This window comes from Vicugna pacos, chromosome 6 (genome assembly GCF_048564905.1).
Source record: "Vicugna pacos chromosome 6, VicPac4, whole genome shotgun sequence".
In the NCBI taxonomy this organism is placed as follows: Eukaryota; Metazoa; Chordata; class Mammalia; order Artiodactyla; family Camelidae; genus Vicugna; species Vicugna pacos.
Window position 1 is genome coordinate 79,616,994 of NC_132992.1, and position 23,512 is coordinate 79,640,505.

A 23,512-nucleotide genomic window follows, 5' to 3' on the forward strand; every position below is an offset into this window, starting at 1 on the left:
GTATGTCTGTGTACAAAAGTGTGGGTGTGTGTGTGTGTTTAGGCTGTCACAGGAAAACAGTCAAGAGCTCTGGAGTTCAACAGCTCTACATCTTAATGCCAATTCCAACCCCTATAAACTATATAAAAAAAATGACAACTTAATTAACCTATTTGAGTCTACCCTCCTAAGCTCTAAAAGGGTAGTAAGAGTACTTGCCTTGTCCTTTCGTTTGGTGGATTAAGTGAGGTGTTACATGTAAATCACTGGCTTACATAGACAGTGTTACTCCTTTGTTGTGGGAGACACAGTTGCCTTCTTTGACTTCGATTATGTTCTCACTGAAGTTCAGAGATAAAAGACACCGGAAATTTAATAGAATTCACATCTGTTGCTTTAGTTACACGACAAATACAAAAATGAACAAAACAATCTTCTGCACTGGGGCTGAAAGACGAAGCAAGGTGTGATGCTCACTGAAACGCACGTACCAAATATAACGGGAAAACGAGAGGGAGAGAGGGAGACTGAATGGTCAAGATCTGAGCTGGGCTATAAAACGTAACTTATCTGGAGGTAACATTTGGCAAAAGCTAAGAACTAAAGAAAGGGTCCTCTGGGCTCACGTAAAGCAATGCAAAGTCTTCGTGCATCTGTGGCAAAGGAGACCCCTCACTTGGGGGTTTATCTACCCTTGTCACTGACACACAATTCAATGCATTTTGCCTACTTTCCTCATACAGGAGAAATCAGAACTAAAATTTTCAGGTGAGATAGATTTTTTGCTGGTGGCCAGTATTTTGAGAGCAAAGCAGAGGGACAGCTAATGATCTGATAGAGGAGGAAGAAAGAGGAAATCCATAAAATCAACGATAAACATTTCAAAACGAAAGCAGCTGGTGGGGGGGTGTCAATGAAGAGCCGTTACCTCTGACATACCCCTCTGTATCTTTCTGCAGCAGCATATTACAAATAACATCACAACTGCTCTTTGAAGTGATGGATTTAGCATCAAAAACAAGTTAAATTATGTTTCCCATCTCTTTAAATGAAATTAAACTGTAAAATGCATTGTTGAGTAATGCCATTAAAATAATTACCATTTCTTACGAAGACTTAGTGTTGAAAAGTTGGATAGTTGTTGGTTGCTTAAGCTTTTGGAGCCAGATTCCTTAAAACTATAACATCTCATAGTAATACTTATTTGGTGGGGTTGTGGTAAGTGGTAAATAAGATAATAATTATAGACATATCAGTATCTGGAGTAGCACAGAAGATGTTAATTAATTAATTTCTACTTTTTCAGTTATTTGGAAAATCTGTTTCTTATGGGTTTACCACAGTGAAAGCTAAATTAGTAGTTATTTCTTATTCTTTTTAGTTAAATGGCCAAATAGCTAAGTGTAAAGAGGTGAACATTTGGTTTAGTCTATTAAACTATAAGTTGTTACCCTGTTACAGGGATTCTTTCAAAATTCACAGTTCCTCTAAGAGTTGAAAAACAATGCCACATGGCGCTCACGTGGAGAGAGAGCCATTTGTTCTTCCTGAATACAAGGTGTGTGCTGGATTTATCACACAACTGTGGGAACTCAGATTCTCTCCTTGTTGCTTTATAAAGACAGAGCAGAGGGAATCCTAGCCCAGAAAAAAAATTAATGTGCGTGTGCATGTTGGAAAGGAAATCGATCTGTCTCATTTTGTGTGAGAGAATCCAGGAATGAACACTTATTAGCAAAGAATGGGTTACTAAAGAGTAGTTGCATAAGATTTTGTGTGAAAGTACGTATTTTATTTTCGATTTGGAGAACTTTAACACGAGTGAAACGTTGTTCAGAAAGAATGTTATCCATTCTTTTCACTGAAAGCAATCTTTCCTTCTGGAAAAAAAAAATCACCTCCACTTTCATTATATTCTTTCAATTCCCCTCTGAAGCACATCTTGATGTTGCGCATGGCCCGATCAACATCATGCTTCTGCAAAATCACTCACAACAAAGGAACCAGGGACATTTGACTGAACTTATCAATGGCTCAATTCCCTCATTCCGTTCTGGTGAAGATGAAGCAAGAGAACGTGTTACTGGTAGTTAAAGAGAGTTCAAGCTGCATTGCTTGTTGCAAATATTTCATCTTTCAGCTCAGGCAACTGACAAGCATAGTGTCTGACCCTGTCTGGGTTCCAGGCTCTCAGACTGAGCAGAGAGCTGATTCAGAGATCCTTGGCAGCCCATTTCCTTGCAATACTATACACACACCATACACACACACACACACACCATACACACACACACACACACACACCCCTCTTTCTGCACATCACACACGGTTTTAAAATGACCTTTCGGGGGGAGGGGATAGCTCAGTGGTAGAGTGCCTGCCTGGCATGCATGAAGTCCTGGGTTCAATGTCCAGAACTTCCGTCAATCAATCAATTGATCAATAAACAAACCTAATTACCTCTCCTCCCTCCCCCAAAAAATAAGTTAAAGAAAAAAAATAAAATAAAATGTGTCTTTCACTTACGTCTACTTATCAAATCTCGTCTGACTGGCATCTCATCATTTTGAAATACTATCAAGATCAAGTACCTGTTCAAACTTCTTTTCAGTTTGGGCATATGAGTACATTAGGAGAACTAGTCAAATAAACATGTTAGATCCAGACTTGTGCCTGGGGTCTTTGCAGAGAGGACCCAGAATGGTCAGAAACAAAGAGAAGCAGAGGGTCAAAAATATCTTTTTAAATAGTTTGCCAAGGATGAAGCCATTACATCAAAAACTTCTTTAGGAAGAAGAGGCAAGTATACATCTAGGGGAAGAAAAAAAAAAAAAAGCCAAGAGGTCAGAAATGAAAGTGAGGCACTGGAGAACAGGAAAGGGACGGATGTAGGACGTCTGACGTGGCCAGAGCTGAAATTCTTTGTGTTGGGTGCCACTCATATGGAGCTTTGTGGAATCTCTTTTGATATAAAAACAGAATAGGGGGAGGGTACAGCTCACTAGTGGAGCACATGCTTAGCAAGCACGACGTCCTGGGTTCAATCCCCAGTACCTCCGTTAAAAAAAAAGACTGAAAAACCAGAATAGTCCCAGACTTCCCTACAGACACAACATCTAAACACAAAACACAATAAGAACATATGGTTCAACATGGACACACTGCATGAAGTTCGCTCACCTCCCGTGTTCACACAGGCACTGAGGATCCCTCTACCGTGGTGATGATCTCACTTACTATCTTTTTTTTCCCTCTGTTTTTCTCATTCATCTGACACTTCAGTCATAATGTGAGCTCTAGGGGAAAAAAATTTTTACCTCTCTGTCTGTAGCTTCCAGTAGAGTCCACAGCGGGTTTCCTGAAGTGACGTTTAGTGCAGCAAGCCGGTCATCTGGAAGAGATTTACAAACCCTGAGCCATTAATAAAGCTAAGTGACCTGGACAGTGTAAGATCAAGTCAAGGAAACAAAGTTGCAAAGGGGTGAAGCGTTCCAAATGCTGTCTTTCATAAAACCCAGCCGCATTAATTCAGAAAATATTTATTGTCCACAAACGCTGTGGTCGCATCGATGAAGAGGTAGCATCAGCCAGACTGTCTTCCTGGCGGGCATCGCTGCATTCTTCCTCTTATAATACAAATTCCTGAGGCCACGGAGCAAATTTACTCAGCACTCTTGGCCATCATCTAGAATGAGCATCACACCTTCTGCATTTCATTAGAATTTTTAGGACAGCGGTTTGTGGCTAAAAAAAAAAAAAATACACACAAACAAAAAACCCTTCCAGTGAACTATGAACATTATTTTCAGCTAATTTGGGGGAACACAGAGATGACGAAAAAACTCAAACTTGCTTGGCATTAAGATAGTTGAAATATAGGGAAGTATATGCTTAAAATTATTAGAGTCACCAGTAGTCATTGGTAGAATAACACTTCACCTATATTTTAGTTTGGTCAGAGCTTATTAATTCATATTTTTAAAAGAAATTAGGGAATGACTATCAATCACGTAACAATGTGGGTTTGAGAGTGTGGAAGGGGCCAATTCTGGATCCTCCTTTATTCACACATCCTCCTCTCGTGACTGGCGATTTTTCAGTTTCTTTTCCCTGGAAAGCCCCTTAAGAGCTGTGTCTTATTCCTGCCTCTTTCCTGGCTGGCACGGAAGCCTCATTCTGCCTGGATGGTTAGGTGACTTAAACTTGCCTGCTTCCACTGTCTCCTTAACACACTCAAATAAGCTTCTGTCACTATTCCACTGAAAACGGCTTCTATCAACTGTTTACATTTGCCAAGTATCTGTTACCTTCAAGGCAAATGCCAACGATCTCAAGCCATATCCAGGCCTTAACTTTGAACATGTCGCAAAATTGAGATGCTGAGAAAAAAGCCTCCTGCCCCCTGTCGGATTCCCTGCTCTACAAGTAGCCAGTGGGCGCGGCAGCATTAATGTATTTGGGATCAAATTCTAAACCAACACTCCCATCCCTACAGACCAAACAGAGCCTGAGAGTGAAGATGGGAGAGCAAATAGGTAATTTTTTTTCATATTACAAATATAAAATAGCTGTTAGCCAAAATGATGAAAAATAAAAATACATATATAGGTAAACAACACATTGGATAAGCAAAATATAAAGGCAGAGTGGTAATGTTTGTATAAAGAGGTCTTGGAAGGAAAAAGAAGACCAAATCTCAGTAGGAGGGTAGGCAGAGAGCACATGAATGAACCGTTCGCACAGACAAAAGCAACACAAACTGTCCTTTTTCAGAGCCTCGCTAGTAAAGGCAATGTAAATTAATAGGATTCCAGGGTTTACTTCTTACACTGGCAGTGATTTTTCAACCTAAAACTCCACGTCAGGAAGAGAGCGTGGAAAGGCTGTTCTCTTTCTTTGCAAGTAGGAATGAGAAGTAGCAAAAACTTCATGCTGGGGAATTTGTAACACAAACCCCAGACTCTAAAATGATCTGTTTCCTTTAATTTTCGAATTTCATTTCTGGAAATATATCCTAAGTAAATGAATTATCAATGCACGCAAGTAGTGAACGGGAAGGATGCTTGTGGGAATCCATTTTCGCACAGCTGTGGGCCCCCCAGGCCTCTTAGAACACTGACACCGAGCACCAACGCGAGACACAGCCTGACCTATGCCACAGAGGATGCCTGCGTTGCTGCTCTGAGGCCCTGCCCGACACAGAGGGGCAGGTGAGCGGGGCTCGCCTCCTTCCAACTGCCCATGGACACCATGGCCACCACACACGCCATCTCACAGCGGCTCCTCTCTCTTACAGAGCAGGAGGAAAAGAAGTGTCCAGTCCCACAATACAGCCATCAGGATTCCTTCTCATTCAGGTCACAGCCAAATTCAGTGAGACAAGGCTTCTAGAGATGACTGAGATCAAATTCTTCCTCACAGTCCTTGTCCAAACTGTAAGCCATCCCATAGTTTGTACTCACCTGACTTTTAGCCCAGCAAGGCAATGAGCAACCTCTACGTTGACTCACCCTTCCACACGCCCTTTTTCTTCCAAATCCTTTCATCGGGTCTACGGAACACTCAACACATAACCAGAAGATTCCCCTGTATCTCCAATCTTCACACTTCAGAGAAAACTGACTCCCTGAATCTACACTGTTTCTCCTGGGTTTTACCCAGTGGAATCTTATGCATCCTGATTGAAAGGCTGTCGGTGGGTCATGGTCCTCTTTTTCCAGTGTAGGCACTTATCCTTGCTCCCGACAGGGAAATCCTTGGTCCTTGTTACACGCCCCTCTGTCCCTCCTCACTGTTCTCATCTTCTGGCTCTTGCAAATGGCGCCCCGTGCATTGTCGTCTCTGTTACCTGTCTGTCTTCCTCTCTACCTCAACTCTGGCTTCAGAGTCACATGAGAAACCTATCAATACTCTTGTTTCTCAAAGACCCATCCCCTCTCCCATGGCCCCTTCCTTTTTTCAAGTTGCCCACTGAAACTCACCATGACTTGAAATGGCTCCAACTCCACAATCCCAGCATTCTGGCTGGTGCTGCATTTCTACAGACCATGTTCTTTGTACCTTTCGTCTGCAGATGTCTCCACATTCTCCTGTCCATTGGCCTCTCTTGGGGCACTTCTCTCTACACCCAGCTTCATTCCAGTCCTTTTCTCACCAATTCCCCGAATCTTTGGCCCTTCCTTATATGAAAAGACTCCCAACCGGGATGAATCAAACTTTGACTTCTTCAGGTCAATTCCAGACTGTGGACTTGGGGCAGAGGAACCTCACAAGGCAGCATCTGGATACTTCTTTTTTTAATATTTATTTTTTTAATTGAAGTAGAGTCAGTTTACAATATTGCATCAATTTCTGGTGTGTAGCATAATGTCTCAGTCATCCATATATATATACATATATTCCTTTTCATATTCTTTTCCCTTATAGGTTACTACAAGATATTGAACACAGTTCCCTGTGTTATACAGAAGGAACTTGTTTATCTATTTTATATATAGTAGTTAGTATCTGCCAATCTTGAATATCAAATCAGGGTCCAACCTCAAACGGGCCTCCCCACCGCTTACAGTTCTACCATATTCCCCATCAGCTCCCTCTCCCTCTCTTAACGACGATGACTTTAAACTTGCCCCCCACTCTTTAAACATCTCATCTACCTCCCAACTGTCATCAGATGACTTTGCAACTCACTTTGAAAAAAATATAGACTTTTTAAAAAAGGCAACTGCTTTGACTTCTGTGCTAAACCGTCCAAGCCTGCCTAGCTCTGAGCTCATTCTACCTTCATCTGTTCTTCAGTGGGGGGTTGCCCCCACCCTCCAAGGTCAGCCCCTCTTGCAGATGCTCTGCGTCACCTCCACCCCACCTCTCAGGACACTCAGCCTAACTCACGAGTAGCCCCACAGCAAACGTATGATGACGTCCTCTGTGCGCTCGACGATCACTCCTCCTCCTCTGCACCGAGGCAGGTGCGAATCCCTCCCTTCTGTAGAAAATGGAAAAACGAACACTCTTCCTTCAACCTTGGACCCTCTCCCTCTCCACCACTTTCTCTGTGGTTCCCTTTGCAGTGCAGTAGAGACAGTTTGTGCTGTAAGCATGAGCTCTGGAATCGGAATTCTGATTTTGCCTATTACTGTATGAGTGACCTGCAGTAATAACTTCTCTGAGCCTCAGTTTTTTCACCTCTAAGAGAATACACACGTGGTTCCTGCTTCATCGGGGTGTTACAGGGGTTAAATAAATCAGCACGCTTAAAGCACCAAGCCGACCGCCTGAGACTTGCAAATGCCTTAAATATTATTTATAATTGTTATTTATAGCCAGATTCCGGAAATGGCGGAGTATCCCTGCTGTCTCCGTGTCCTTGCACCTCTTTTGCACCTCGCTGAACTCCTCGCTGTATTCCACTCCAACACGCGACTGAATTCTTCAGATTGCTAGTGACCTTCGATGTTCTCCATTCAGTGGATACTTTAACGTTTTCATCTAATTTGATTTCTCAGTAGCTTTGAAAAAATACTTTTAAAAAAATATTTCCTTGTCTTGTCCCCCAAGATCCCTAACTCTTGCTGCCCCTTCTCAGTGTCTCTTACCAAATATGGGGAAATTATTTAGAAATATGTTTTCTATTTTCCTTTCATGTTAAGATCTTAAGGTTTCGTAAAATAATTGTTATTAAAGGCCTAAAATTCACAGGATATTGAGTTCCTCTATTTAGATATAAAAATGAAGTCCCTATACCATCACTTGAAGAATAGCTTTTGAAAGTAATAGATTCTTAAATTATTGATTAAAATTTCAAACCATACAAAAAGTTAAAAAAAAAAGACCACTTCAAGGCTTAGTCCCCAAATAAATGTAATCACTTAAATAGGTGTGTGTGTGCTTGGATTCCTAAACAAAAAAACAAACAGGTAAGTTTCTTTAAGGAAAAATGTCTGAACCAGAGGAAACTCACTGACAAGCAGGCTAGAGCCTGACGCATCGGGCATAAAGCCAGAGCACTAGCTCAGAGCGTCTGTTTAGGACACAGTTTCTTACCTGGAGAGGATCTGGGCTTATTCTGCAATCAGATGGGCCCCCATGTTTCAGCTGTGTGACGCTGCCTGGCAAAGCATCCCAAATGCAGTGGCCCAAAGCATCGCACATTCATTTGCTCAGGATGCTGTGGATTGGCAATCGGGGCTGTGCTCAGCTCGTCAGACCTCCTGCTGGCCTGACCCAGGGTCCCTGTTGTCGGGTCGACCTTCAAGAAATTCTCCTGGTTTACGGTGGTAAGAGATGGCCTCGCTTACACGCCTGGTGTTGGTGCAGGGCATCAGCGGGCCTCTGTCTCCACTTCATTCCCCATCCTAGGGAAGATCAGCCTTGGCTTCTACACAGGGGAAGGGGGCGGCAAGACAGTGAGACAGGAAGCTGCAACGTTTCACAAGAGGAGGCTTAGAGGTGACAACATATCTGCAGCATTCTATAGGTCACAGCAAGTCACAAGTCCAGACTAGATTCAAGGGGGATAAGAAACCCACCTCTTGATGGGAGAAGCAACAAAGTGACGGTGCAAAGGAATGCACCAACATAGATGGGAGGAATTGCTGTGGCCATCTCTGCAAAAAAATCTACCTCAATACCATTTCTTGGCAACCTTTTCCTTTTTTTATTTTCCCCAGCATGTATTCTGAACCTGCATCATGCTTATCAAAACCACCGTTCTCCCCAGTGCAACATGCCTCCTAAATCACAGACCAAATCCATGTCTTTAATGAAATCCGCCTTCACACTGCTGCTCTGGACCTCTTACAAAGGTACTGTATCTATGCTCATCTCACTGCCTTCCCTGCTGTACTTGTACCTGAGGGTGGGGATCACATTGCTCTTCTAATCCCTTCACTTCTGATCCAGATGTACACCATCTTCAGGCTCTCCTGGGACCCCCTCCATCATCGACTCCCTCTTCTCTGTGTCTTCAATCTTTCCTTCTCAACAGGAAGAACCCCCTTATCCCATAGCCAGAATAACTGCCTGTTCTATTAGCAAACAAACAAAAGCGAAAATAAAAGAATAAAGTAAAAGTAAAAGAATAAAGAAAACTGGTCCAGGTTTTGTGTGTTTTCCAGTCCTTTCTCCAGCTTCCTTTTCACATCCAGGCTTCTGGAAGGCTTCCTGTCTTCATCTGGTTGCTTGCCTCTTCGTCCAGCCCTCAACCTCTTGTAAACTGATTTGTGTCCTACGTTTCCCGTTATTCCATTCAAACTACTCACGTTAACATGGCCAACAAATTAACCATTCTCAGCTCCACACCACGCTTTTCAGTCTCGTCTCCCTCAACCTGTCTGCTCCACTAGATACTATTAACCTTGTTCATTGTGAGATTCTCTCCCATCTTGGTGTCTGACCTGCTCATATCACCTTCTGGACACTACACCTGCCACTCTGGTCTCTCCATCTCACCCTCTTGCCTGAGCTTCTTTTTTCTCTGTCCACTTATTAAATGTAGTCTTACCCCATTTGTTCCTCTTGTATCTTCCCTTGAGTTCATGATCCCACCAAGCCCACGGTTTCCATGCCCACCTGAGGTTGCCGGGCTCCAAGTAAATATCTCCCCCTCACATCTTTCTCCTGGGAGGCCAGCTTAGAGTGAATCTGGTAAAGAAACCTCAATATCATCATATCCAAGTGGAACACATCACCACCCGCCTCCTTCCAGTAGGTACCCCAGGCACTAAATTGTTCCTCCGCCTTTACCCCTGTGTTACCCACAAGCAGGGTACACCGTGTCAGAAGTCTGGGCATCTCCTTCAATGATTTGACCCTGCTCTCATTCCCAATCAGGGCCCAACCCTGTTTCTGGAATCCATCTCACCTTCTCATCTACCCCGCCACTGACTTTAGTTCAAACCCCATCATCTCCTGCTTAGATTCAACAGACAGTGCTCGAGGTCTGATGTGAAATGTCTCATCTCAGGGCTATTCTCTCACACCATTGCCCACATATCAGCCCTGCCAGGGTAATGATCATGTTCTCATATGCCTTCTCCCCTGTGCTGTCTGCCAGGAACCCACTTCCCATTCTTCTCCACTGCTGGGAGTTACTTGGTTATCCTTCTAGGCTCATCTAAAACATCACCTCCTTGCTGAAGGCTTCTTTTGTCTCCTGGGCTGAATCAGGCACCTGTACTGTGAGCAATAACTTTAATGTATGGCGATCTTGAATGTCTTATTGATCTCATGCTATCACCTCCACTGAGCTGTGTTAAGTGAGAGAAGAAGCTATGTTTCATTAACCCTCTTCTCTCCAGTGCCTAGCCCAATGTCTGAGCCATATCAGACACTCTTGAATGAAGAAATGAATGAGTAGCAAATATAAACTCATTTTCACGTCCCAAAAAGGGCTGCAGCACCTAACATGGTCCTTAACACAAAAAGCAAGTGAAGAGAAGATGAGATTTTACAGCAAATTTTCTGCAGAACTTGTTCTTATATGTGTCCGGAGTCCCAAAGCTGTAGATAGAATCCGAGTGGGTAAAACCATCAAACCTTAAGCAATAAAATGATTAAAAGAGCTGAGTAAATGCTTTTCAAATTATTTCCTCAAGATGTTGGACACGGACACAGCCACTATCCTTTCCTGAGGATCCGTATTCCATTAAATGAGAGACGGCGTGGGGCTTGCGTGCCCCATTTCAAAGATGGAGAAAGTGTGGGACGAAGCAATTACTGAGTACAGTTAAGCCTACCAGCAATTTTGGGTTTGCAGTTGTAACATTTCCTCTTTCCCTCTTATTGCAAAAAGCATTTCACAAGGCAAGTGAGAATAGGGTTACTATTGGAATAACCTTTCATTCAATCCAATTTATGAATACATAAACTATTCACAGACTTCAGCGCGATATTGTTAGCAGCACTTTGCTTGTGACTATACTCCCTCCACTGGTTAAAATGCACCTGTGTGTCTTGACAGTAAAGTTGGAAACCATCCCATTAGACTATTGATTGGCTCACCAAACGTCTTTCCTTTGCTGGCAACCTTCAAAAATGTAAAGAATCGAACAAGGATCTCTGAGATTTAGTGCTCAGTTACCTTGGCATTCTTGCCATTAGCAAGCATACATTTCTCAAAAATGTATTTCTCAAAAACCAGTCTTATAATGCAATGTGATATTATGAACTGGATCCCGAACAGAAGAAAAACAAAAGTACAAAGGTAGAAAAACTGTGGACGTCTGAATAAAGCGTGTGGGTTAGACAGCCCATTACACCGATGGTAATTTCTTAGTTTTGAGAAACGTACCTTGGTTACTCAAGAGGCTAACCATAGGGGACACTGGGTGAAGGGCATGTGGCAATTCTCCATATTATCTTTGCAACTCTTCTGTAAAGCAAAACCTATTTCCAAATAAAAAGTTTTTAAAATATATTATGTCATTCTTATAGACATGCTCTTTTGAAGTTACTATCAACTGTGAAAAGCAAGTTAGTTGGTTTCCATTCTCCTTGCATATTAATCATCTGAAAACATGCAGTGAGTGTAACAACAAAGTGCCTGCACTCGTGGATTCTCAGCAAAGATCAGCATCACGCCTTATGATAAGTGAACACGAGCCTACAGCGGTTCCAGTGTCACTGCCTGGCCACTGCAGGGAAAGAGGGTGAAGTGTCAGGAGATAAAATTGATCTTTTCCTCCTTCTGCTGGATAATAATACTTAACATCTATCTTACTTTTAAGATCAAGGCCAGGAACTAAGACACAGCCTGGAGGGAAAAAAAAATCAATATTATACATTATACCCTAGCCACATATGATTCATGCTAAAGTTAATGCTGTGGACACAGGACAGAGCTAGGAACATCAATTTAGAATAATTTTTTCAAGATTAAAGTTTAGGATCATTTCCATGTGCCAAGCTTACGTTTTTGCTGTATTAAAATGTACTCATGTGTGGGGAGATTGGGGTAATGAACTACAGATTAGGCCAGACACCAAAAAAAACAGAATACAGGAGACAAGAACAATGGTTTTATTTCATTCCCATCTTCGCAAAACTGATCGCGTACAAATAGTGATAGTGAGAATCGGAAGGACACAGAAGCAGCATGAAGTATTCATACATTCATTTAATGAGCATGCATTGAACACCTACTTTGTGCTTAAGGAATGATATATTTTTAAAGCACATCTAATATTGCAAGGCACAAAAACTTACAGAGCAGTAGACTGAAATAATGATCTATATTTTCTTTCCTTTATATAATGCATAATTCTCACTGACACTGGTCGGATTTAGAATAAATGGAGAAGGAAGTATTACACTTTATTTCCATTTATGCCCTATCCTTGGCAGAATCTGCTCAGGGTAAATGCAGTTACATGATTCACAGGCTCCATGTGGATGCAGTGGCATCGGGAAATATTAGAAATGCTTGGGTCAGAGCCTTCATCCGAGATTGATATGATTCTTCTCAGCATGCTTGCATTTTAGATGGGAAATAATACAATGATAACGTTCAGAGTGAGGCTTAGAATTTTTGAGCACAAAGTGTGCTCTCTATATTCAAAGACAGGAATGAAACCCATTTCCCAGTGTCACAGTTGCTAAATTTTCAGAGAAGTGTCTGTAAATTCTTATCTTGAAGTTTGTATTTCAGTTATACTACAAACCTGAAATTCTGAATGAGAACTGCTAAACTCACAGAGCACTTACTACCTCTGAGGCGCTGTGCCCAGGGCTCATGTAGTTCTCACCAATGATATTATGTCACAAAGCACCAGGATGAGCACCCCATTCGCTAGATGCCCGTCTTAGAGAGATACAGTAAAGGACCCAATGTTAAACAGCGAGTAAGTGGTGATCTGTGGTTCAAATTCAAGCTGTTTAAGCCCAGAGTCCACAGTTGTCATCACCCCTCTGAACAACGCTGCTTTCTTGTTTTAATTTAATTTAATTATAATTTAATTATGGAGCCCAGAATTTCTTTGCCTCTTAAATAACAAACAAGATTATTCTCATGACTTGAATAGAGTATTGTCCCCCTAGAAAACACACTATGGCAATGTCTGTATCCTAATTCTTTAAGTTTCTTTAGTAAAGAAAGTTTATATTTTCTGTCATTTTTTAAAAAGGTAAATGTTTAAGTGATAAAAAAGAGAAAGGGGTGGAAGGAAACTTGAGTATTGCATTTGGAAGAAGTAACTTCAGAGCTAGATGGTACAAGTGAGACCGCAAGCCAAAGTGTGAGGGTAGCATTTCCCGGTCTGTACCACTCACTGGGGTCTGAAGCTGCTGTGTCAGTATTGCAAGTGTATATAGAGAGAGGGTTGGACCAACGGGTCCTTGGGGCCACATCGAACAGTATAGGTATCCTGTGAGGCACATGGCAGCAGAGCTACAAGAAGGGACAAGAAAAAGCCCTACCCCATGCACAGAGAGGACGTATCAGTGGAGACGCACGCCACCCACACTGAGACTGGCCCTGGCATGCACATCACCCTTCAAAAAAAGCAAAAAGAGGTGCACTATTTTGAACAGGATATGATTGATTTTATCACCTGGAGAGTTAAAGACATGGACAATCGGGATTCCACGGTATTGGTTCATGACATCACCTACGAAAAGCAACACGTTCAGTTTATCTTGGACACTATTTGACCCTGATCTTTGGCATGAGACATACTCAGATAAAGTTTTGAAGATCTATTACAACACAAAGAGTAATGACATATTTCATCATAACGAAAAAAGAAAAATGTTCCTAAATGTCTATAATTCTACTTGGAGGTACCCAATTCATAGACAGTCCTTGTTTATTTTCAGCCAACAGTGGAGGATTCAGGGGCTGCGGTGTGGTGGGGAGAGAAGCTGGTTTTCAGCATCCCTTCTGCCACCAAGAAGGCAAAAGAATCAGTTCAGTTGTGAACTTTTCTGGACCTCAGCCTCCCATTCAATTAAATGAAGGAGAAAGTAGAAGTTGTCCATCTTTCTCTCAAACAGAAAGCTTTTAATCCATTCTGCCCTCAATTTGAATGCTGTTTCTCAGATTGACAAATGATGCTACCTTTGATGAACGTGCTCTTGAGAAAGTTCAAAATATTAAATTGTTTGATATGGATATTTAAAAAGCAGCCCCCCAAAATAAAAAGAAAACCACTACTGTCTTCAGGCCAACATTTGTGAATTTGTAAAGCTCTTCCTGAAGAAGTCAAAGGAGACCAAAATGGTTTGTTTCCTCTCCTTTGGCTTTGTTTTGATCCCCTACTGTGCGTGGAAGGATAAAGAGGCATCAGAAAAAAGGAAGAGAAAATAAACCAGGTGATCAATCAGATGACTGAAAGTTTTTTGTTTGTTGTTTTTTTTTTTCTTTAACCCAGAAATCCAGGTGTTAATTATTCCACCAGCTTTCCTACAGGATGCATGAGGAGAAGACAGCAAAGTCTAATACTGTGAGTTCTAAACAAATTACCCATATGACAGCCTCTTCACGAGTTCTGTCTCAGCTGCGCATGGAACATTTTACGTTTCCAAAACAGCATCATTCTTTACAAATCTTTTCCAGTATCTCCTCCACTTTTTCATTCTGTTTCCTTTGTTTACCTCTTCTCGGGGCCACCTGTTACAAGAACTGTCTGTTACTTCCCTGGAACCCAGAAGATTAGGTTCCTGGCACAAGTTTTGAAAATAAGAAATCCACCAGTGCTTAGCCTTTTGCCAGACTGCTGGTAGCCCTCTGGGTCTGAGGCACTGTCACGGTAATTTCTCTACAGAAAACAGGCTTAAAGCTAAGCACTGCTGAGCTCTAATTTTGATTTGGCTTTTGGTACAGAGGTGGCGGTCCTAGGGAAGTTAATTCACTCCTACAGACCTATTTTGAAACTGCAATTATTATAGCCACCTCTGTCACACATAAAATTATTCAGTATATTGATTCAGTGGTAGACTGACTGAGGCCAGGGAAAATGTGGAAGGTGAGGGAGCAGCACCTTATTTTAAATCGCCATCGTGCTTGGCCCACTAGGACCAGCAGATTCTCTCTTTGTGTGGCAGGTGGAGATACAGGCAGTGGGGCAGCTGAGTTCGAAAATGTAGTTCAAACATCCCAAGAGACCTGATTTCCTAACCAGAGAAGTAGTCTTAATTTGTTGAAGCTGATCGCTTCGTTTTGACTTGGCTGACAAAATATTTCCCCAGCTAGGGAAGATGTTTGTATTCCTGATCTGAGTTTGTAGAAAAAGTAAGAGCTACCTGAAGGCACTTTTTTTTGTGTCCCACTTCAAATGTCTTAAATTTTACACTGTGAATTAGGGGCTTTCCTTTTTATATTTCTTTCCAGCAGTGACCTCTTGTTGCTCTCATCTCTCCAATTCCAAGGACAGTGTATGAAACACAGTAGACTGTTCAAAAAATTCATTCATTTGTACATCACTTAATGATTGAATATCTACCATGTGACAATATTCTCCTGGGCCCCAGGATACAGTAGTAAAACAAAACAAACCAAAAAAGGATCAAAATCCTTCCCCTCCTGGGCTTGGATTCCTGTTAGCAAGAGCGCGGGGCGTGGATGTCAAAGTCTGCTCCTGCTTACATCACGTCGAGACCTGATTCTTCCAAGTCCTCCTGTGTGACCTTTAGGCACGTGACTTCACCATCCCATGACCCACCGCTTTATCTATAAAATAAGGGTGATGATTCTTACCTCACTGGCTTCAGTAAGGATAAAGTCAGTTAACACAGAACTGAGAATGCTGCCTGGGACATAGTCACTGCTCAATTTGATCTATTCCTGTCATTCATTTTATTTTATATTTGTTATACATCTGATGTCCTCATGCCGCCGATAAGGTCCTCTATCCGGCTTCCTGCTAGCTATGTGTACGCATGATGCCGAATAAATTTTACCTGGAAACCAACACAGACCACAGCGTAAATCTGCAACAGATCAATTATGTCCTGGTTTCATAAAACTTATATTTGAATGGAGGAAACCAGACCATAGACCACGACATGTCAAGGAATATTGCTATGAAGAAAAACAAATTAAGTTAAGTGACAAAACTTTTACTTCCGATCGAATGGCCAAGAAGACCTCTCCAATAAGACAGTGGTACAACAGAGACCTGAAAGGCAGCAGGGAGGAAGCCAGGTGTGCGTCTGGGACCAGACCAGTCCAGGAAATGGGAACAGCGACTTCAAAGACCTCACAGGGACTAAAGAACTGAGGTTGCTGGACAACAGTAAGAAGTCGATTTTTTTCAAAGAGCAAAAGTAAGTCCATTTTCCCTAATTAGGGAAATCTGAGTGTGAAACTAATTTCTAAAGAGCATTTGCACACTAGTTTTGCTTCATGGTTTACCAGTGATGGTATTAAAAGTTTTAGTTACTGCTAAAGCGTCACTATCCAGAAGGTAAAATCCTATGCAAATATAAAATGAACCATCAACTCTTGTCAAAGATTTTATTCAACTCTTTAGTTAATGAGGGAACCAGGGAGATACTAAGATCCGTTCAAAAAATATTTGTGGAGCTAGGCATTAATAGTCAATTTAATAAAGGAAAGTTTAGCATAACATTATTGAATTAGGTACAAAATTGGTTATTGTTCTAAAGGATAGTAAGCCATAACTTTGGGATTATCTTTTTACCAGACTTTTTCTTTCTTTTTTTTTTTTTTTTTTTTGTTTTTCACACCTCTCCTGGGTAAAAACCTGCCTGTTAATATTAACTTCATTAAATTGAGATTTTAATCAGTAGTAAACAAGACCTTGGTTGGGTCCGTCTTTCTACATAACATCGAAAAGATATGTCACCTACCTTTTGCCTTATTTCCAAGTTTCAGATAATTTTTCTTAACACAATTTAACTTTTAGAGAAATGCTTTTCAAAGATATAATGAGATACAACAAAAAAGAAAACCAAAAACAAGCCAAAGAAAGAATAATGAGATATATGTGGAGTTGCTCAATATATGTTAGTTTCTACCATCTTTAAAAATTCAGGACATGAAGATCCTCATTCATTTTAACTTAGACAAGTCAAGTGGAGTTCCCTCTCTCCCCCGGTAATCCCTTTTGTTCCAATAATTTCTTTTGTTTTGTTCAAACAAGCTGAAGTTGAGATTTATTTGTTTTGCTACCAGCAGAGTCCTCACTTGCAGCAAATCAGAGCTCAGGGGAACAGCCGTTTGAGTTCATTGCCCTCTAGTATTTGATCCTGTTCAGTGGATTGTTCTTATTAGAAACAAATCGCTTTTCATTTCAGACATTACTTTCAGCAGCAGCTCATGGTGCACAGGGCTAATTACGTCCACATAGACATAACGGCACCTTGGCGATCCAGAGTCTCTCTGGAGAATGCGTGTAGGAATTCTGTTTCTAATTATCAATTGTCATTGTCCCAGGTCCTCCCAGTTGTGCAAGAGAGGTGAAGAGAGCCCCTGTGAGCTAAGCTTTTGTACACATCTTAATTTTTGAATTGCAAGAGCGTTGCCCTTTTCCTTAAGGTAACATTCACATTTCTGTAGCTTCCTGGACTTTAATCCAAACACAGGAATGAGAAGCATTTCTCAAGTTCTGTCAGAGACTGAAGGAGGTCGCAAGTCTTCAGTGTCTTTTACCATATTGATGAGAATACTTCTTTTTACCCGGTCACCCTTACTTCATAAGATGCCTGCCTCACAGCTCATCGTCCAGATATCACAGAGATGACAATCATAAGGAAACAATTACCCTCTCATGACAGCGGGAGTGGGGGTGTGGGTGGGGAGAGTTTACACTATTAAAAATGAGGGTAAACATTAAGAACTACTCAAAATGAGTTGCAGTGCTAGTTTATTCATCTCTAGCCTCCACGAAGACTTTGTAAGCTTCTGCAAACCACTGAAGTCATAGATACTAATCAGCTTCAACAGCGCGATCAATTCCAGCACGAAAGTAGTCCACGGCTTCTCTCGACCCAGGTATTTTGTTCAGCAAGGCCTGGATTTGTGCCCTGTGGCCATAGCCGAGCTCCTGAGGCACCGTTATAAGCCAGGCCTGACTCCTTTGACCAGGCAGCTCTGTGAAGTCGTTTGCAATCCATTTTCTTTTAATTGGAAACAAATTAGTGCTGTCTGGAGAGAACAATGCTCACATTGAACCTCCATCTTTCGGTGGAGCGCGCCGCAAACAGCGTGTGCAATTTTTTTGAACATTTCCTTTTTGGGCTACCACTTTTGAGCCTCCTATTATTTTATGTGGCCCCTAGGGTTCCACTATAAGCAAGCCATGAATGCTAATGTGAAAATCTTGCAATGTTTGGAAGAAATTAAGCCCATGCCATACCCTAATTATTTCACAGGTATCACTGCTTCACTGGGTAGATTGTGCAACAGGAAGCTAACTGAAAACGTTTTTAATCATCTGGTAGACATTAAGCTTGAAAGGGTCTCTGTCTACGCCCATGGCTTGAACTCTGTTTAGTAAACAGACGGCACACAGCTAACTGCTCTGACTTCTCTTTGATATGACTGCATAAATAAAAGGCCACCACTGCTGTGTGTCTTTCCATTTATGAAGCTTATAACCACAGGGTTGTGCTATCATTAAAATGTCTGTGCTGTGGAAGGGACTCTGCCAAGGGTAAATGTCAATTAGTACCCACGGGACAGAAGATGAGTCAGCCACCTACTGTCTTTAAGAACATGGTGATTACTTTATAGCTTCTCTAACTCAAAGGTTATTTTTCAAAGGAAGTTGGGGTTAGGTGAGAGATCAAAGCCTTCGTTTACTTAGAGCTGAACTCTTCAAGGGCCTTTGGAACCCTGGCACCAGAATCACCAAAAGTCCCTGTTAGATATTCAGATTCCTCAACTGAATCCTACCCTTGATCTTCTGAACGAGAATTACTGAGTGTCAGACCCCAGAGTCTACACTCTTAAGCACCCCTGGGAGATTCTGATTCACACCAACCCCCCCCCAAAAAAAGAGAAACATCTTTTTCTCACCCCATTCTCCCTATACACACTCTTCTGAGTCGTCCTTCATCTCCCAGACTTGCCCTTGGGGCAAGGAGGTGACTTCACAGTCATGTTTAAGGCATATGTTGAAGGGTAGCATTAACAGAAATGATGGTGAAGCCAGTATGTCTATTAAACTGAAATTATCAAAGCCAAGTTAGAGAGTCATTTAGACAGAATTAAAAGGTTGATCTCACTGACTGGAGAGTAGCTGAATTGTCCTATGTAATAGTCTGAGTGGGTTAACACCTTTCAGGGGAGTGGGATGCAGGAGTGATAATACTTGTGTGATTCTCATTAATGCTCATGGACAGCTCACTTTGGCAGATAATCCAAGATTCTGAGAGCGCTATCTGAGTCAGCCTGTCGCATGGCTCGGCTGATGGCTAAGGTTTTGGGAGCTGTCTAGGTTGCCCAGAGCAGAAGGGCGCCATGACCCTCAGGGAACGTGCCCCAAACCAACAACTGATTTCCATTTCCAGAAGCTTTGTACTAGGCGCTAACTATCCCTGCCTCTACAATCTGAATATTCTAGAAAATGATTTCTTTTTATTTTGGCTCCAATTGAAATTTATGTCACGTCTTTATTACAAGCATAATACTTGCTTAGTAAAACTTACTTTGTCTGTCACATTTCCCAAAAGGCTCATATTTTGAGAGATGTCATTTGAGCAGTGGTGTTTGTGGTTTATTTTAGAGTCAAGCATGTAAAAGAACTGCTCTTCAGCTACTCCAGGAAAATGAAATTATTTCTCAAGCATTACCCAGGATGTGTTTCTTAAAGATTACCCATAGTTCTCATTATCTTGGATTTGTTACACAAGTAGGACATTCTGTAAGAAGGCTTTAAACACACTTGGTTTTAAACACACTCTTTTTTGATTTCCTGTCATATTTTCAGATACCTTATTGATTATTGCTTCTGGAATATTAGTTCAAACTAGGTAGCATGAATGACATTGGTTCAAATTTAGGTTTTAAATACTTAGAAACTTAATGTGACACAGTAAGTGTAAGGCTATTACAAAGTGGCAAAAATCTGTAACTCATGAGATTGACAGTGTAAGTTCTAATAAAGCGAAAGAAAAGCAACGTAACCAGTTTCTTTTAGAAAATGAGGCAAGAAGGTTTGCTTAAGGGATCTTTAACTACTTCTGTAGAACAAAAGGAAACTGCTTTGTAGTTCCTAAAAGCAAATCTTCTATAAATGATAAGAATGCTTTCATTTCTACTTTCAACAAATAAAGGGGTGTGGACTCTTGTTTGTTGAATTTGACCTTGGAACTCTTCCTTGGAGATCATAGAAAAGTCTCTACTTCTCACCATTAGGTTTCATACAAACCATGGAAATGATTTGTAATGAACAGCATCAGTCATTGCAGAGATCCTAAAGACGTACCCTGAGTTTTCCTACCTCCACCTGAACCTAATCCTTGAATTAATGAATGCTAAGCGGGTAAAGGAAAGAGATTTGAATGAGTACTACTGTGTTATTACTGTGAACTGAACGCAACGAGGGATTATAGTCAAGATTCAAAAAGTTCTATCTCTTTTTGAGATCACAAAAATAAGTTATTCGGATGATGAGATTTTATATACATTTTTTGTACATAAGATCATCCTAAAAAGGACTTCTGTCATTTCTCTTTGACAGAGATCCACACTGAAGTAAAACATTCTGTCTGGGAAGCAGATCCTTGTTGTGAACAGGTTTGGAAAATATGAAACAGGAAGATCCTATGAAAAAAAATTGTGGGGAGTGCCGTGTATCCTCATTGCCACAGAGCTGGCTTTGCAGTGCAGAAAGTTTATAGCGGTCTTAATAGGACTCTTAAAAGAAATTATATACTATTTTTTTTTAATGAATCAGTACATCGTTACAATAATAAGAGTGGTCAGAACTTTCTGTTTCATAAAGAGTTTTCCCCTGGTGCACTGTTCCCAATTCAACAGAAGAAGGAACAACCCCCCATCCAGAAGTGAAACATCTAAAGCAGTGTCCTAAAATTTATCTGTGTTCTCCCTGTGTCATGATCTCTCTTTACTTGAGGGAGCTCAGGGCTCCAAGTTGCCCGACCCCTGCCTTGTCAGCCTCCGGGAGGGGAGCTGGCTCTCGGAATGTCGGGTGCCAGTTCTTCAAACACTGTTTCCTTTCCCAGGAGTCCAGTAAGTGCTGTCTTGTTAAGTCATATGCCCTCCAGAAGGCGAATAGGACTCACAAAAGAACCTCCATTCTCTGTAGCGGTGACACCGTCTACTTTCCCCAACTTAGTCAGTTCTGGTTCACGGGCGGAAGCTGTCAGACCCAGACTTGCATGGCCACGCCCACACCTAACTCACAAATGTCTTTTCTCTCTGACCTTTGCTTTCTTGACTCTCAGTTTATTGTTGTTGTCAAAAGGCGATAAGCATATGGTTGTCCAGATTACTTCCTGAAAAAGATCCCATTTCGAACTCATTAAATAAATCGTGACTTTGAAAAACTGTGAAGACAGAAAGATGAGTATTTTTGTTCCTCTACTCCTCCAGAAAGTGGTTTGGTTAATAAAACTGGTCAAGATTGTATGTGATTGTTAGAAACTATATCTTAGGTGATTTATGTGATAAAGCCGCTTTTGTATTACACTTCCTCCTGGAGTTCAGACTTCTCATTATCATTGAATCAGTGCAACCTCCTAACAAGTCTGAAATGTAATTAGAAACACGACTACTTCCTTGTGAGCTTGAAGGTCCTGCTCTTTTCTTTTATGTCTGATAGCAGCTGCGACTAGACAGTAGCTTATTTTAATTATTTTCAAGCATTTCAGTTGTTGATGCCTAGGTCTGAATCCATCAAAAACAGCAAAGTCAAGAATTTACTATGCTTCCCCACCCCCCCAAAAACAAAAACAAAAACAAAAGATTGTTATGAATCGACTGTTTTTAGGAATCCTCTAGATGAAGAGAGAGGAATGGGATATAAAAGATTTATTAACTGACCTCAAGGACATTAAAATTAAATAGATAAACAAATGAAATACTTAAGGGCTAAACTATGCAACTTTTTTTTCCTCTAACGGCAATAGAATTTTGGAGATTTTATAAATTTGTTGGGATTCACAAAGTCTATGGGATCAGACTGAATTTGAGAATAGCTGGATTTGAATGCATGGAATCCTGGAGGACAGAAAATAGGATAAAAGCCAACGCCTAACTAAATGCACATATTAGAGTCTTCATGAGCAGTAGCTGTTGGAGTCTGCCTGCCAAGGAGGGTCGAATAGGAGAGATGGGGGAACTGGTTTGAATTCACAGTATCGATCTAGTTTCTGATGACTTTATAAGCCAGGCAAAGTATCCCAGATCATGCCCCTCTGAGAGTCGGGTCCTGCAGGAAGCAGGTGCCAAGGCAGAGGAGCACAAGGCAATGCCTTTAAAAGATAAAGGGGGAGAGAGGGCAGGAGTAGGCAAGACCTCGAGACCATTGCAGGTCTGACACATGTGAACAAAGAAGGGGAAGGAGGGAGGGTTGGTTAGAAGTGGCCTCTGACTGCAGTGCACTTGACAAAGTCCCAGCCAGCCCCAAGGGAGCTCTGGTACAAGGCTCACCGGCAGAGGAGGTGACCTTAGACAGAAATGGCCAAGCTCAGTCATGGTCTGGGAGACGTCCAGGCAGGGCATGGCCTCAGGCACCCACAGCAGCAGGCATTCTATCATATCTATGCACTTTGTGGTTGTAGCACAAAAGTGGCCGCAGACAAAATGAATGAGCATGACTGTGTTCCAATTAAACTTTATTTGCTGCAACCAGCAATGGGCAAAATTTGTCCTGCCAAGAATCATTTGGAGAATCAGACCTAGGGAATTAATATAGTGAAAGAGGACAGAGATCTTTGCCACGGCCAGAAATCAATAATCAAAGAAATTAGAAGGCATGAGACTAGGAGATACAGGAGAAGAGACTGGTGAGACAATTGGAAAATCAAGAGAAAGTAACATTTGGAAGAGAAGACCATAATGAATTTCAAGAAACAGGAGATGATCACCTACATCAAAGCTGGCTGATAGGTCAAGAAAAATGAGAACTGACCCTTCATCATTGGATTTAGCAACATGGACAACGTTGGCAGGATGACCCTACATCCTAGTGAAGAAAATAATAAGGCATGCCATCCAGACCCCCTCTTCAAGGTTGACAGGGGTGTCTTCCAGCCACAGGGAGTACCAGCTGCTCGTGGAATGCAACGCTGCCTGGATATTGCCCTCATCTCTTCACATCCAAACTTATGCCCCAGGCCTCCCAATGGCAGCCCATGGCTCATGTGGCAACACAAGGTCTAGCCCCTTGCCTCCACTGGGGATCCACCACATGAAGGTCCAACCCAGCCTGAACCCAGCCCATAGGAGCGACTGAGCCTCACTGGTACCCACACGGTAAGTCAGCATCCCCCTCTACCTGATGCTGCCTTCCTCACTTCCTGACAGTTGTACCCCCTAGAGTAATTCTTCATGAACCTTCTGCACCGAGCTCTCCAGTTCAGTAGCTAACTCTGTGGAATCCTGTCT

At 41.7% G+C, this 23,512-nt stretch overlaps 1 long non-coding RNA gene across 1 annotated transcript in view; it reads right to left on the reverse strand.

The window, feature by feature from the left end:
- Nucleotides 1-206: 206 nt before the first annotated feature.
- Nucleotides 207-23,512, reverse strand: part of LOC140697168 (uncharacterized) — a 28,915-nt gene continuing 5,609 nt past the window's right edge. The window contains exons 2-3 of the long non-coding RNA XR_012074009.1: nt 3,297-3,370; nt 207-320 (exon numbers count right to left, since the gene is read on the reverse strand). This is a non-coding gene — a long non-coding RNA (uncharacterized lncRNA). The remainder of the gene's footprint in view (nt 321-3,296; nt 3,371-23,512) is intronic.